The 16,870-nt window shown below is 39.5% G+C and overlaps 1 protein-coding gene across 2 annotated transcripts in view; it reads left to right on the top strand.

The window, feature by feature from the left end:
- Nucleotides 1–6,574, top strand: part of LOC109040291 (putative peptidyl-tRNA hydrolase PTRHD1) — a 202,166-nt gene extending 195,592 nt beyond the window's left edge. The window contains exon 5 of one of the 2 annotated variants that reach the window (XM_072305465.1): nt 6,224–6,574. The gene's annotated coding sequence lies outside the window, so the exon portion shown is untranslated. The remainder of the gene's footprint in view (nt 1–6,223) is intronic. The other variant, XM_072305458.1, reaches the window with a different exon arrangement.
- Nucleotides 6,575–16,870: the final 10,296 nt, after the last annotated feature.

The raw sequence follows: 16,870 nt of genomic DNA, 5'->3' as shown, positions 1-16,870 counted from the left end.
CGCCTCAATTTAAGGTTTTTCCACAAATTATACCGCAGTTATAAAAAAGTATAAAAATGGTAAAAATTGATTTTTTTTCTGAAAAATGTTAGCATATTTGCACTCAGCGACTCAAAAAACCCCTGAAAACTATTGTTGCAAGGTATAAACATACATATCTGATTTAATGCCGCTTAAATCGGGCTATGAGACCATAGTGCGCCGCGGCATCGGGTACACTTCGGGTACATTTCAAATCGCGCGGTAAAAGCCCGTACCCTCTGCACGTCACACATCTTCAAGATGGCAGCCAAAATTGAGATGCGACCACCATTCTTTATCCGCCTTGCTGTCAACTTAGCTGACGACACCTCTACCCGCCTGTAGGGATGGTCGAATATTTAGATATTCGATATTCGAATCATCGGCACCAAGATAATCGCATCACATTCAAATATTCGCTTCCGAAGTATTCGAAATCGCAAATTCGAATAATCGCATTCGAATATTCAAATAATCGTATTCAAAAGTGTCATTTTATATCTCACGGTTCATAAAAAATCAAAACTTGAAGCAATAATCGAAAATATTCGAATATTCGCAATCGCAAGATTCGAATTCTCAAATATTCGCAATAATCGCATTCGAAAAGTTTCGAATATTCGCGTTCGAATTCGATATTCGTCCATCCCTACCCGCCTGACGTCACAAAACTTCAAGATGGCAACAAAAATCAAACTGGGACAATAATTAAAGAAAAGGACTGTGGTGATTACAAAGGAATACCTGAATCATCATTGATTTTTTCGAACCCTTATAATTTAAAAAAAAAATTAACTTGAAGTACGTATTCGGAGACTTTACACTTTACTGAGAGAACATCCAATGCCCAGCATGAGCATTGGAAACGCCACTCGTGAACTCATAATGACCGACTTGTTCATTTCTTACAATATATTTTCCTATAAGGAATTGGCAGCCGCTTTTCAAATGCAAATATATAATCAATCTATAGTCAATCAATATATAGTCAATCTATGATTTTTTTAACAAAATGAATTTTAGAAATGGATTCCTCGTACGTTTAAATAGTTAAAACCTTCATTAGATAAATAAACCGACGGGATAAACCCTATTTTAACGGAAGGCTGTATTCAATGGGCGATTGTGTACATCTGCTAAGTGATAACAGACATGGACATTACTTAGCTCAATATTTAGTCATTTTCATAAGTTTTTACATTTTTGTCACTATTTGGAGGCAAGTTTCTTTTGTAAATCAATTGTTTAGTGTCTTTGGATCATGTTAAAAGCTGTAACGGTACATATTGTTACTCAGGGCCGGATTTACGTTTTTGGCGCCCTGTGCAGAAATTTTCGAGGCGCCCCCCTCGCACGCCCCCCCCCCCCCCCCCCTGCGCATTTCCCAACCCGACGGTCTTCTTTGGTTACTACGTGCTAACTGTAACTAAATACGAATTTTTCGAGTGAGTGAATGATTCTGGGGCCGAAACCAAAACCAGGTACCTGTTCCTGTTACTGTTAATTACGAAACTAAGCGAAAGTTTGACCCTTAAAGTCTAGGGTAAGGTCATTTAAAAGATGGAACGCAATTTAACGGTTCTCTGATGCAATTTTGCAGAAGAAAATTCTGGTGGGACAAAAATAGGCATTTCATAAGCATGTACAGGCACATATGGAGTAATAACATGCAATATTTACATTGTTAATGTTGTTTAGTTAATAAGTTACGAGATAGTCAGATAGTGTGTCTCCGTTCCCAGATAAGAATGTCAACGTTGACAACAACGTAGAATTCCACGTTTCTCGTGAAACCTTCCACGTGGAAAGCAACGTGTACCGGAACGTGTAATTCTACGTGGATGTCCATGTATTAAGTACCGTTTCCGGAACGTTCCCGTGTAAACGTTGTCAGCGACAACGTTTACAAGAACGTTTCAGTGTCCACGTCGCAGGAACGTTGCAGTGTCTACATTGCAGGGACGTGGCAGTGACTACATTGCACGGACGTGCAGTAACATTAGAATCCATTTTGTTCGAAAAACATAGTGTGGCATTCATTTTTGGGCTTTTCACAGTTTGTGCGTCTCTTTCCCTCCTAACGTGTTTACGATTAGAAAATTTCGTTAATTATCTACTTATTTGCGATAAATGACGATTAATTAAAATACTATCATTCACTTCATAGGCACGACTTTCATTTAGGTGTACGTATTAGAGGAGGAATAAGCACTTTCAGTTTTAGAGTAGAGCATGAGGTCTACGGGTTAAAATTGTGGACTTTGACTTGAGATGCAGAATTAGAAACAGACAAGTAAGTGCAAACCAGATAATTAACGAACTTTTATGTATGTAAAACACGGAGGTATAAGCATTACTTCAAGCACAACATTAAACTGCGAAAATCACTTGGTACGCCAATATCAAGGAAACAAATGGTGGACTCTCTCGAACAGTTGCAACCTTTGCTGATCAGACTGATTCCAGGAACTTGGTTGGTGCCGACATGGGCTGCGCATGCGCTGTAGACTTTTTGAGTAATCTGCGCCGCGAAATGCAGCGCCACCTAGTGGGTGCTCCTAGCCTGTGTCCTGCCTGTGCCATCTTTTCTATTACAACGTGTTTTGGACTACTTTGAATTATACGTCCCGGAAACGTAGACATCGAAACGGCGAAAGAACGATTTTAAGTTTTTAGGTTAGGTTTACAGAGCAACGTTCCTTTCCACGTTCCTGTTACGTCGCCAGTGAGACGTTTTCGGAGCACCCCTGTTCTTCCATGTTGATTACTACGTAGAAATTGTAAACGTTCCCGAAATGTTTCAAGGTCTACGTTGATTGCCACGTTGCTGAAACGTTCGATGTTATCTGGGTTGCCTTTATACAATCAATCAACAATCAGAGTTTCTGAACTTTCGACGCAATTTTCAATTTTTTGCAGAATTAGGAGGAAAAACCCAAAATTTGGCGCCCTGTGCAGCTGTACCGATGCACCATAGGTAAATCCGGCTTTGTTGTTACTTATTAATTCAGAACACACTCCGGCAGTCCAACGCTCAAACCAAAGATGTTCTCTCTATACGTGTAAATCATTAACTCTTCAACAAACATCTCAATATCATTCAGAACGTTTCCACGTTTTACAAACTTACGTTAGGTACTTTAAAACTCCGTGCGTTTTTAATGTAACACTGTACAGAAAAATGTATCGATACGTCTGGTAACCGAAGAAGGATCCTACGTCTACTTTCCTTGCCTCCATCTAAAACATACCGGTCTCCTCATCTCATCAGTATTGTCAAAGGTAAGTGTTTTTTTATCATCAATGATTGATATTATCATTTTGGTGTCTCCAGTGAAACACTGAAGGGTGAAATATTAAGAAATAACAACTGACTTGCTACATCCAGGTTTGAGCGTTGGACTGCTGGAGTGTGTTCTAAATTAATAAGTAACAATGTGTACCATTACAGCTTTTAACATGATCCTAAAGCACTAAACAATTGATTTACAAAAGAAACTTACCTCCAAATAGTGACAAAAAAGTAAAAACTCATGAAAATGGCTAAATATTGAGCTAATGTCCATGTCTGTTATCACTATGAGCAGATGTCCTTAAACAATCGCCCATTGAATACAGTCTTCCTTAACAATAGGGTTTATCCCATCGGTTCATATTTATCTAATGAAGGTTTTAAGTATTTAAATGTACGCGGAACCCATTTCTGAATTCCATTTTGTTCAAAAAATCATAGATTGACTCGATATTTGCATTTGAAAAGCGGCTGCCAATTCCTTATGGGAAAATACATTGTAAGTGATGAAAAGCCAGGTCTGTCGAACCATTCCACGTCACAAGTATGGCGGATCCGTTACCGCGTAAAAAAGACCATTTCGAATGGGTCGGTTCCAAAAACAGCTTTTTTTGAGGTTGAGAGGTCATTTCAAGTTTTCTTTAGTAGCGCCATCGTTCTTTTCGTGAAATTTGCCAGAGGAATCAGGCATCAATTTGCAAATCCCAAAGACATTGAATCACGTAGACCGTGCGTTCGGCTCGGTTTAGTAGGTACTGGCGGAGCGAGGCAAGTCTCTCGGAGCCCCATGATGGGCGGGCGGGGAAGGGGAGAGAGTGTGTGTCCTAAGCACTCGAAGAGACTGCAGAGAGGCAATGGAGAATTCATGCCCCCGCTCGGCTTTTCACGAATATGTCGTCTAGAGTCCATTTTCAGACAAAATTCCTAAGAAGAAAAGTTATAGGAGACATAATTTTACACCCGATTAGCACTGTTTCGACCGGTGAAACTTCAAAATGGTGGAAATCTGACATCTTTTTCCGAATTGAGGTAGAATTTTGGAACTTTGGCAATATTCCTCGGTCTAAGGTGGCAACTTTTTGGTCCCTCCAAAATTTTGGGGGGCGGGGGCTAACTTTTTTTTCAAATAGCAACCCCCCCCCCCCTTTGTGATACTTTATTCGAAAGATAATAAAAAAAGAAACATGTTTGCGCAAACCACAGGTCAAAATGTTGATTTTTCACCAAATGGCGGCCGGTGAAACTTCAAAATGGCGGAAATCTGACATCTCCTTTGTTTATTGACGGATTAGCGTGAAACTCGGTATCCAAGAGTTCTTCGAGAGGAAAAAAACGATTCTGGCATTGGTTTTCCAGAAAAGTCAGGCCTTTTCAAATTGGCGGCTTAGCCTATGACGGCTTATGATTTCCCGCCATTTTGAAATGTGTCGAAATTTCAGATATCCAATGAAAGATTTGTTCTTCTCGTGCCGAAAAACCCCCGGATATTCCAAGTTTCATGGAAATCCAACATAAGCAGCCTAAATGTCCACTTCCCGCTCTAAGCCGCAATCTTGAAAAGGCCTGACTTTTCTGGAAAACCAATGCCAGAATCGTTTTTCTCCTCTCGAAGAACTCTTGGATACCGAGTTTCACGCCAATCCGTCAATAAACAACGGAGATGTCAGATTTCCGCCATTTTGAAGTTTCATCGGCCGCCATTTGGTGAAAAATCAACATTTTGACCTGCGGTTTGCGGAAACATGTTGCTTTTTTTATTATCTTTCGAATGAAGTATCACAAAGGGGGGGGGGGTTGCTATTTGAAAAAAAAAGTTAGTCCCCGCTCCCTTTAGGGGGGGCCGCCCCCCAAAATTTTAGAGGGACCAAAAAGTTGCCACCTTAGACCGAGGAATATTGCCAAAGTTCCAAAATTCTACCTCAATTCGGAAAAGTTATAGGGATGGTCAGTGTCCTTTGGATAACCCTGTTGATCAGATAGCCCCTTAGTAGTTAACAGCAGCATGCTGTCTCCGTTCCATTCTCCACTGAAAACAAGTTCGGCAATTTCATGAGGACTTAATGTACATGATCAAGAAATATTTTCACCCCTCTTGTAATCGTACATTTTCAAAGCAGTAGTTGTCGCTAATTCAGATCTTAATAGAAGCTACAATCTTATTAATTGTAAACATCCACCACCGAATAAGGAAAATGGAAAAACTTACGGATCTCTTTGCTCCATTTGAGGTCATGTTGTAGTCACACTTAGTGTGGGATTTAGCTTTGACTTGGGCACTAAAAATCGTTCAACTCATCCCTGTGCTTCTTATGAACATCGTTCCCTGCTCCTTAACAGACTAAGTTCTCTGATCTGATTTCCTCTAATTTCTTTGAAATTTCTTCTAAATTCTTTCTTGAATCACAAGGAAATCATTTATTGAAAGCACTTCATAGATAAATCATTGCAGATCTACAGCAGTGCTTCAGTTTGTTTTATTGCGCAAGTTTTGAAGAATTCCATGTATTATTGTACATAAGTTTGCCCTTATTTAGTCTTTAAGTAGCATTTAGAGTTTCCATCAGATGGCTAATTATTATTGCCCTGTTAAATACCTACACATTCAGTTATTTGCCGGTAGATGTTATTTTAGCTGCTCTGGATAGGAGCTTGCCAGAAATGCCACATTTTTGCAACAAAGGCAGCTTTGACTGATTAGTACCTACATCAGACATCACGCCATGCATGATACAAACCATTAAGTAACCGCATCTGAATCTTGGGCAAGGTAATAATGCCCTGGGTTTAAATAAATAAATACTTAGACAGTGAAACTTCAACCAACTTAAAAATGACATACCCTTAGAGTCAAAATCTTCTTGCAGGATTTTGACTCTAAATTTTGATAGATTTCTGTTGTCTTTTTTTCAGCAAAATGACTAATATTGTAATTTAGTGGCTCAAATACATTGTTTCAGCAACAGTCAACGTTTCTATCTTTGACAAACAAAGTAGCTATGCAAACTGAAATGATGAAGCACACAACTTTTCAGCCGACTGGGAAAATTTCCAACGAAAGTACTGATTGTGATCAGTGGTAATTACATCATAAGTTTAGTTCTCTACTTTAATTGCATTTGATATCTGATTTGTAGGATTAAAATTAATGATTTCACAGCCTCCTGTTACAATTACTATAATGCGTCCAATTTAATTTTAGATCATGAATTATTGCGCATGTAAATATATGAGTGAATAAAGAAACTCTAAAGGTGATGAAAACAGCATTGAAAAACCAATTTCAAGCATGTCTTGCATTAACAGTTCCTGCTTCCTGCAGTTTTGCCCTCAAATGCAATGAAAATTTTAATTCGCGCCTCTCACGCAGCAAGTGGATGTTGGAGGAAGCGGGTCTCGGGTTGGCAAGACCTGCCAGATTTTGGATTCGCATGCGCTTTCTACATCATACGTCAAACCAATTTTCAAACTACCACCCCTTTCACCAAACTCATTAACAAACTGGAAAGTGGATGCGGCACTGGATGCGAGAAATAAAAGTACAGAAATCTCTGCATCCAACGCCGATTTTGGATGCGAATCCATCTGCATCCACTAATAAAACACTACTTATTGGAGCTAAATAGTCAATTTTCTAATTGGTCTCACAGTTTAAAGTGCGCCAATAAATATCCATATGCGAAACATTCCCACATAGCACAGAATATTGATATAATACTACAATAGTACTGACACGTCAGTAGTGTCAGTATTTATAAAATGCTGATGTATCCTGATTTAATATTATATCAAGACTATGCCAGTATTTATTAGTTACTGATTTGGAGCTGTCAAAATATTGTTACAGTATTGGCCGAAAAGGTTGATTTCATATGGAAATCAGGGTTATGACAAGGTCATCAGAACACTGCAGGACACCGACAATATGTATGCGTTACTACCTTAACGCTGACACGTCTGTACACTCAGCGCACTCTGTCAAGTAGATATGAAAGTTCAGACGATGACCGTCATTTTCATAGTACTACAAATGTATTACATTTGAAACATGAATTACACAAGTATACAAGTATTGAATATTATAAACCACTTACTTGATGTCCAGCGACGTTTAGTAGCGTAAAATACCCGGATGCCCTCAGGTGGATTTGAACCCGAACCGCGGAATTCCTAGCCCAGTATTCTGCCATTGAGCCACAAGGAGCTGATGGTGTTCCGGGTTAAAATCACGCCTGTTAAGGCTGTTATAACATGCATAGCATCAGTGCGCGGCTCGACTTTCATCATAACTTTGATTAACACCGTGTTTTCTTAGGCTTTTTTTTCTTCCTATATTTTTTTTCATTTTTTCGTGTTATTTTTTTTTTACCTCGTCAGCATTGACTCAATACTGTTGTTTGATATATTGAAGGTATCAGTATTATATTCATGCTGACGCGGTATACCTTTTAACCGACAATCTTAATATCATACTGCATTAGTGTTGATGATATCATGTCAACATCCAACAATATGTATCAGTATTGACATAAGATTCTGTGCTATGTGGGTTGGACAGTTTTTAGAGGTGAATTTCTCTGAAACTTAATATAACCTATAAGCTGGAACCTTCAATATTATAAGATCAAGTTCGGCGAAAATTGTATTATTAACACAAAGTCCAAAAGGTACCTAGTAGTACTGAAATATATTGGTATGTGGAATGTAGCCAAATACTAGAAATTATGTGACATTTTTTGGAAAACTTACATTTTATAAAAATAAAATGTTTACTTCAATAGAATGTAAGTTTTCCAAAAAATGTTACATTACTTCTAGCACTTGGCTACATTCCACAAACCGATTTTATAAATTTGGAGAATCATAGTGCAAATACAACCAATGAAACCAAGTTGACCAGACCTCAAGGAAAAACCATAACAACTGTTAAATCTTTGTCGACCCTTTCAAAACAAATGATTTTGAACGATTCGGACGAGAAGAGAGTTCATAATCAGCTGTGCCAGTACCCACGTTTGTTATAGGTTACCCTACAAGTACCAATCTGATAGATAGCCCTTGCATGCTGAAGGGTTTTGTGATTTAAGTCCTTTTCCTTATGGACAATTTCCAGAGAATGATATATAACTCCGGACTCCAAATATCACGTCTGTCGATCAGTGAACACTGTAGTTGCCAAACTGCCAAGTTGAACTTTGTCAGGCCGTCATTTTGTGAAAAAGGAGGGGTTGCGATTTGGGCCGAAATCGGCCCCTCCCGGAATTGAGAAATTTTTTGATTTATGGCAGTTGACGGTGCATATTTGACAGAAACAATCGAGTTTTGCCGATACTCACGTTTTTTGGCAGCGAGACAGAGGCCTAAACATGGCTCCGGAGCCGAAAATAGCTGAAATTCCGCGTTTTTCGCGGTTCTACCTCAGATTTCGACCTGGGCCCAAAGGCGGACGGGTGATAAGCTTCGAATATGGTGTCAAGGACACCTAGACACGTAACATACTTGAATATGATCAACCGTACCCTTTGGGTCCAACTTCAAAATCGAACTTTTCAGCTCGAAATAGCTGAAAATCCATGTTTTTCGCGGTTCTGCCTCAGATTTTGACCTGGGCCCAAAGGCGACGGGTGATGAGCTTCGCATATGGAGTCAAGGACACCTAGACACGTAACATACTTGAATATGATCAACCGTCGCCTATGGGCACAACTTCAAAATCGAACTTTTCAGCTCGAAATAGCTGAAAATCCATATTTTTCGCGGTTCTGCCTCAGATTTTGACCTGGGCCCAAAGACGACGGGTGATAAGCTTCGAATATGGTGTCAAGGACACCTAGACACGTAACATACTTGAATATGATCAACCGTAGCCTTTGGATCCAACTTCAAAATCGAATTTTTCCAACTTTTCAGCTCGAAATAGCTGAAAATCCATATTTTTCGCGGTTCTGCCTCAGATTTTGACCTGGGCCCGAAGGCGACAGGTGATGAGCTTCGCATATGGTGTCAAGGACACCTAGAAACGTAACAAACTCGAATATGATCAACCGTCGCCTTTGGATCCAACTTCAAAATCGAATTTTTCCAACTTTACAGGCCGAAATAGCTGAAAATCCATATTTTTCGCGGTTCTGCCTCAGATTTGGACCTGGGCCCGAAGGCGACAGGTGATGATGAGCTTCGCATATGGTGTCAAGGACACCTAGAAACGTAACAAACTCGAATATGATCAACCGTCGCCTTTGGGCCCAACTTCAAAATCGAACTTTTCCAACTTTATAGGCCGAAATAGCTGAAAATCCATGTTTTTAGCGGTTCTGCCTCAGATTTTGACCTGGGCCCAAAGGCGACGGGTGATGAGCTTCGCATATGGAGTCAAGGACACCTAGACACGTAACATACTTGAATATGATCAACCGTCGCCTATGGGCACAACTTCAAAATCGAACTTTTCCAACTTTTCAGCTCGAAATAGCTGAAAATCCATATTTTTCGCGGTTCTGCCTCAGATTTTGACCTGGGCCCGAAGGCGACAGGTGATGAGCTTCGCATATGGTGTCAAGGACACCTAGACACGTAACATACTTGAATATGATCAACCGTAGCCTTTGGGTCCAACTTCAAAATCGAACTTTTCCAACTTTTCAGCTCGAAATAGCTGAAAATCCATATTTTTCGCGGTTCTGCCTCAGATTTTGACCTGGGCCCGAAGGCGACGGGCGATGAACTTCGCATATGGTGTCAAGGACACCTAGACACGTAACATACTTGAATATGATCAACGGTCGCCTTTGGGCCCAACTTCGAAATCGAACTTATCCAACTTTTTAGCCCAAAATAGCTGCTCGGGATCCTGCTTGAAGGGTAGGGAAGTGATTTTCCACATTTTATAATGAAAAATTCATGACCATGTTTCTACGAATTATAATCATACGTCAAAAATGTATCGTTACACTGGAGGAGGAATGAAATAATTCTTTCAATGTGGGCAAAAAGGAAACACGTGGCCACGATATAAAAATAAACATTAATTTATGGAACGGCTTCCGTAACCCTAAAAAAAATATAAAAAAAATAAAAAATAAAAAAAATAAAAAAAAAACAAATTAATAAATAAAAAAAATAAAAAAATAAAAAAATAAAAAAAAAAATTAAAAAAAAAAAAATATATCTTAGGACTAGATCGAATAACGGCTGGTGTTGCTGGGGGACTCCAGCGGCCGATGCCCGTTGATTCTACGGACTGATGAGTGTTGAAGACCGATGCGCGGCAAGCGGGCATATTCAAATATTTCCCGCGCAATTCCAACTGAACCTGCTCCTACCTCCTTAAACACCCCTTCAATTAAAGGCGGAGTTCCGATCTGCGGTCCTCCCTTATTTCAAATAGCCCAAGAGTTTCATATAAATATGCAGAGTGGTGCACAAGTCAAGGGTTTGTCGCACCCGTTCCTTTCCTCGAGCAATAACGGGATCCCACTGAATCCCGCTAAGCGGTAACTCGAACTCAAATTCCAATTTTTAAAAGGGATAAACAACTTTTCCTTGCCCTTCCCCCCTCCCTACTCCCGCTCTCGCGCAATTAAATACGGATGTTCCCTGAATAGGTAAGCTGCATCCGCACTTTTCTGAAGTAGGTAACGGGTCTACGCGTCTCGATCATACAAAGTCCATGCAATTAAGGATCCAACTGTGACCCCTTGATCCTCTTCCCCCTACACGCAGAAAATACAGGGTGTTTAGCAGTGGCGTGGCGTGAATAATCGATTATCGATATCTCGCCATTTGAAGCTACGGTACAGAATCGATTACTAAGGTGTTCGCTGCGAACACCCTGATAATCGATCTTTTTTCATAGGTTTAAATGGCATAACAATCGATATATGGCAATTCACGCCACGCAACTGGTGTTTAGAAAGTTCTTCGCATAACGCGCGTTTAACCATCCTGGGTTCGGAAGCTCTCGAGGGATTTTTTTTGGAAATTCGAGAATACAAAATGGCGGATGTTGCCTAAAGCACTATCTTGGCTCGATTTACTCCGATCACGTCGAAAATTGGACATCGAGCGGTATTTTTCGACGGGAAACCTAAATTTTCGGTGAGATTTTGGAAATTCGAAAATCCAAAACGGTATATGTGGCCAGAACTACAACCCTGGCTCGATTTACTCTGATCACGCCGAAAATCAGTTTGGGGGGGGGGGGGGGGGGTGCAGATTTTCGACGGGAAAACCGAATCTTAGGTCCGATTTTCGAAATCCGGATGCCGTATTTGATTTAAACTTACGTTTTTGCCGTCCTCGGATTTTACGTATGACATATCCATGATCCGATATTTATCCCGAAAAGGTGAATCTCATGTTTTGATTTTTTCACCCGATCTTGATTTTTTTAAAAATTTATTTCGAATTTGGATGTACGGATAAAATTGATCCGTAAATTTGCGACGTTGTAGATTTCTTCTGACATTTTATTTTACTGAAGGAATACATTTATAACCAATATACCACTCTGTATATTTATATGAAACTCTTGGGCTATTTGAAATAAGGGAGGACCGCAGATCGGAACTCCGCCTTTAATTGAAGGGGTGTTTAAGAAGGTAGGAGCAGGTTCAGTTGGAATTGCGCGGGAAATATTTGAATATGCCCGGCTTGCCGCGCATCGGTCTTCAACACTCATCAGTCCGTAGAATCAACGGGCATCGGCCGCTGGAGTCCCCCAGCAACACCAGCCGTTATTCGATCTAGTCCTAAGATATTTTTTTTTTTTAAAAATTTTTTTTTTTATTTTTTTTTTTTTTTTTTTTAATTTTTTTTTATTTTTTTTATTTGGTTATTTTTTTTAATTTTTTTTTATTTTTTCATTTTTTTTTATTTTTATTTTTTTTTTTTTTTTATTTTTTTATTTTTTTTTTTTTTTCTTTTTATTTTTTTATTTTTATTTTTTTTTTTTTTTTTTTTTTTTTATTTTTTTAATTTATTTTTTTTTTATTTTTTTTATTTTTTTAATTTATTTTTTTTTTATTTATTTTTTTAAATTTTTTTTTATTTTTTTTATTTCTTTTTTTTTATTTCTTTTTTTATTTTTTTTTCACGAAAAAAAATGTAAACTTTTTTTTTTTGGAATTTTTTTTTTTTAGGGTTACGGAAGCCGTTCCATATGTATACTTTTTTTTCGGAATTTTTTTTTTTTTAGGGTTACGGAAGCCGTTCCATATGTATACTTTTTTTTCGGAATTTTTTTTTTTTTTAGGGTTACGGAAGCCGTTCCATATTAATTTATCAAGTCTCGAACAATCAATGAACAAAGTTTATTACTTGTCCCATTTAGACGCAGATAAAAAACCGAATTAGAAGATTAGAAAACCGCAATATCAGGCGGATTTTTACATATGTCTACAGACGAAGGTTGACCATATTCAAGTATCTTACTTGAAATGTATATGCCGTATGAAAACGTTGATATTCAGATATTTCGGGTTGAAAGTTGAAAAAGTTCGATTTTAAAGTTGGTCCCAAAGGTGACGGTTGATCATATTCAAGCATGTTACGTGTCTAGGTGTCCATGACACCATATTCGAAGCTCATCACCCTTCGCCTTTGGGCCCAGGTCGAAATCTGAGGTAGAACTGCGAATAACATGGATTTTCAGCTATTTCGGCCTATAAAGTTGGAAAAGTTCGATTTTGAAGTTGGGCCCAAAGGCGACGGTTGATCATATTCGAGTTTGTTACGTTTCTAGGTGTCCTTGACACCATATGCGAAGCTCATCACCTGTCGCTTTCGGGGCCAGGTCAAAATCTGAGGCAGAACCGCGAAAAACATGGATTTTCAGCTATTTCGAGCTGAAAAGTTGGAAAAGTTCGATTTTGAAGTTGTGCCCATAGGCGACGGTTGATCATATTCAAGTATGTTACGTGTCTAGGTGTCCTTGACTCCATATGCGAAGCTCATCACCCGTCGCCTTTGGGCCCAGGTCAAAATCTGAGGCAGAACCGCGAAAAACATGGATTTTCAGCTATTTCGAGCTGAAAAGTTGGAAAAGTTCGATTTTGAAGTTGGACCCAAAGGCTACGGTTGATCATATTCAAGTATGTTACGTGTCTAGGTGTCCTTGACACCATATTCGAAGCTTATCACCCGTCGCCTTTGGGCCCAGGTCGAAATCTGAGGTAGAACCGCGAAAAACGCGGAATTTCAGCTATTTTCGGCTCCGGAGCCATGTTTAGGCCTCTGTCTCGCAGCCAAAAAACGTGAGTATGGTCAAAACTCGATTGTTTCTGTCAAATATGCACCGTCAATTGCCATATATCCAAAAATTTCTCAATTCCGTGGAGGGGCCGATTTCGGCCCAAATCGCAACCCCTCCTTTAAATTTTGACCAGCAACCTTAGCTACAATTTTTCGTTTTTTAATTTCTTTTCGATTTCTGGTCAAATTTCGAAAATCCAAGATGGCGGATGTGGCCTTAAATGCTATCTCGGCTCCTGTTCGATCGATCTTGCTGATTTTTGGTACCAAGCGGGTATTTTACAACGGGAAAGTCGAATTTTTGGTCAAACTTTGACAATTCGAAAATCCAAGATTAGGGACGTGGCCTAAAATGCTATCCCGGCTCGTGCTCGATCTATCGTGGTGAATCTTGGTACCAGTGAGTATCTAGCAGGGTCGGACTGGTTCACTCAGTGCGTAGACCCTTAGCCGGCCAAAGGGGCGTAAAGTGATAATTTGCGTGAAACGCGGTCCAGAAATTTCTGGAAAATCAGCACAATTTCACGCTATTTTCAGGTTCAAAGTTTATTAAGTAATTGCACAGAGCAAAACTTGCAAAATTGAACACTTTTATGTAACCTGGATACTTGTGACATGAAAAAAAATAAAAATTAAGTCAAAGCTGTAGGTGCCAGCCATGCATCCATGCATCATTATTTCCAGATGAATCGAACCAAAGCTTGCAAAGGAGAGCCGTAATATTCGAGCCTCGTTTCTTAACTTCACATCATTGGCAGCATAAAGCGGAGCTATGTGGAGCATCGCGATTTCACAGCTCGCGCCGCACCATCGCGCCTTCAATTTTGGAGATGCAACACAGACATCTCTCAAACACGAATAGTTGTATCTCTGCGCCGTCGTCAACGCGCGTCCCTACATTTGCTCCTTTTCCATATTGTGTTAGTTTCGTTTGTCTCATTTGTAGTGGTGCTTCAAGGGCTACGTGAAGGTCTCTCAATCGATCAAAAGGGCGCACGTCTAAAAATTGACTGCACCACCTCTTGTGAGATATAGTGACACATGGCGGATGAGGAAGGGGTGATAAGGCGTCTTTATGTTACCAGAAAGGTGAAATTTTCGAAGAAAATAATTTTTTACCGATCTTAGAAATTTTATGTATAGGTATTTTGACACTTGTCGGCCTCCTATGGTGTAGTGGTTGTAGCGCTTGCTCTATGATCGGGAGGTCCCGGGTTCGATTTCCGGCCAGGCGACCCGAGTTTGATGGTCTCAAACAATGGTTGCCTGGGACTGGTTCAGTAGGGACGGAGGGGGGATGGGACTTAACGCGTGGGATTAGCCCTTATGGGCTATTTGAAGTAGTAAAAAAAAAAAAAAAAAAAAAAAAAAAAAAACCCTTACTAAAGTTCGAGAGCTATTTTCATTTCCGCAATTAATGACGCTCATCATCCCCTTTTCGAAAACTATAATCGAGAAGAATTTTCAATGCCTCAAAGCTAATTTTACGACGGAGAGTGACCAATGTTTCGCGTTTGCACTTTATTTAATCGAATGTCTGCTAGTGAGTGAAATAATTGTCATTCATTATAGCTTGATTAAACCAGTATGTCTCAATTTTTCACATTCTCTTCTTCAAAACATTGAGCCACGGATAAAAAATCTAAATGCAGCAAATAAAAAAATGAAAAACAAAACATCAATTCTCCAGCATTTTTGTTGGCCCAGGCCGCCAGGCGCCTTTGGGGACTCATTTCGGGTCTACGGTTCCAGGACCTGCATTCGCCTCTATCATGCGTACGAGGACCTTACTTTACTCTTACTTTCTCTTCTCCCGTTCATTTATGAATTTTCCGCATTATTTCTCGGTCAGAATTTTATCTCTCATCTTATTTTGGTATATCTAGCAGAGGGGCGCGTTTTCGATGCATCGGGGGGGGGGGGGGGCGTACCTGCCAATGGCAGATTGGCCTTATGGTCAGTTTGACTCTGGTATCTAGGGACGGGAAACTCGAATTTTTGGTCTAATTTAAAAAATTCGAAAATCCAAGATGGTGGATGTGGCCGAAAATGACCTTACTCAGGGGATCTTTCATTCCTCGGAGACACGCGTTTAAAAGGGAGCTCAGAAGACGCAACCTCAAACTTGTTTTTCGTGGATTAAAATTCGAAAAATATCGGGGAAAATTCTTGTGGCTTATGAGTGGTAAATACTTCAAAAAATTCTAAAGTCAAACTTACTGAGCAAGGTCATTGTCAAAATTTGAAAAAATTTCAAATTTTTCTAAATTCTTCTAGGAATTTGAGTTTCCCGTCCAAAAATACCCCCTCTAACCAAAAATCAGCAGGATCGATCGAACAAGAGTCGAGATAGCATTTTAGGCCTCATCCGCCATCTTGAATTTCCGAATTTTTGAAATTTGACCAAAAATTAGAGTTTCCCATCGAAAAATACCCCATTGTACCAAAAATTAGCAAGATCGATCGGACAGGAGCCGAGATAGCAATTTAGGCCACATCCGCCATCTTGGATTTTCGAATTGTCAAAATTTGACTAAAAATTCGAGTTTCCCGTTATAAAATACCCCCTCACACCAAAAATCAGCAAGATCGATCGAACAGGAGTCGAGATAGCATTTTAGGCCACATCCGCGATATTGGATTTTGAAATTTTCAAAATTTGACCTGAAATTCGAGTTTCCCGTTGAAAAATACCCCCTGGTTCCAAAAATCAGCAAGATCGATCGAACAGGAGCCGAGAATGCCGAGATAGCATTTTGCCGTCCTGCCTATAGTTCCGAATTGTAAAATGGGAAATCCGAGTATCCCATTACGCAATAGGGAACCATAGTATAGGTCCCAATAATTGCAAAATGAACCTTGCGTGATCCTGTGACGGCAAGTTTTTGCGGGGTTGCTGAAGGGGGATAAAAATAGTTTTCGAGGATTTTCTTTTTCTCAATAGTAAGTAAATACCCTCCTGATATGGAATTCATCATAAAGAAAAAATCGAAAATTTGACCCTGGTTCCTTATTGCATAAAGCTGTCCAATTGTTATTCCTTACCGTAGGATACACCTTTTTCCAAACGTTCAAGGCCTGAAATGAATTTCTTTCCGCGTAGCAAAGCCAAGCGTAGCGTTGCCAAGGTGAATTCCATATCTTCTGAACAAAAAATGATACCGAGGTGCGGTTTGCACAAAAATTTTCCAAAAATTGCTTTCTTTTGAAATATTCCGTAAAGATTGTTTGGGTGATTTAAATATGTAATGATGCCATTTTTCATACAATCTTCAAGGCCAATTTTTTTCAACCCCAGTACTTACATCG

The sequence above is a fragment of the Bemisia tabaci genome, chromosome 1 (assembly GCF_918797505.1).
Source record: "Bemisia tabaci chromosome 1, PGI_BMITA_v3".
NCBI classification, from domain to species: Eukaryota; Metazoa; Arthropoda; class Insecta; order Hemiptera; family Aleyrodidae; genus Bemisia; species Bemisia tabaci.
The sequence above is the reverse complement of the archived record's forward strand: the minus strand, read 5'-3'. Positions and strand labels throughout refer to the sequence as shown.